The sequence below is a fragment of the Solanum pennellii genome, chromosome 8 (assembly GCF_001406875.1).
Source record: "Solanum pennellii chromosome 8, SPENNV200".
Classification (NCBI taxonomy): Eukaryota; Viridiplantae; Streptophyta; class Magnoliopsida; order Solanales; family Solanaceae; genus Solanum; species Solanum pennellii.
Genome location: NC_028644.1, coordinates 43,927,603 through 43,928,166, shown reverse-complemented (window position 1 = coordinate 43,928,166; position 564 = coordinate 43,927,603).

The window sequence follows — 564 nt, the reverse complement described above, 5'->3', positions numbered from 1 at the left end:
TGTGACGACCCATTATCTCGAGTCATAATGGCGCCTATCAACCCGCCAGTAGGCAAGCCAAACTATGTCGTGAACCTTGTGAGTAATGATACTGAGGGGAACATCCTCAACTAAGCGATGCATAAATAAACATGAGACATAAGAGGAAGGCGGAAGCGAACCCAAAACTATATATACAAAAGATACCTCCCAGAACCTGGAAGTCACAAGAAAGAGTAAAAGTCCAATATGCGGACATAGAAAAAAGAATATATAAAAAAGCAAAAGTCAAGTCAAAATGTAAGTATAGAAATGAGACGAGATATCCTAGAAAGCAATGTGCTCACCCACGTCACTAGAACAGACTATTGCAGGGTCGAACTCAACAATTATAGCTGGTGCTCGGACCTGAATCACAAAAAGAAATGCATAGTGTAGTATGCATCATAGGCCGACTGAGCTAGTAAAGTAAAAACAGACGGAAAATATAGAAGCAAACACTAACAAAGTTCAACAAAAATAAAAGTAGAACAAAGAGAGCTAGTTTAAGGATATTAAATCTAAACGTAGCTAGCTGCCCCCCCC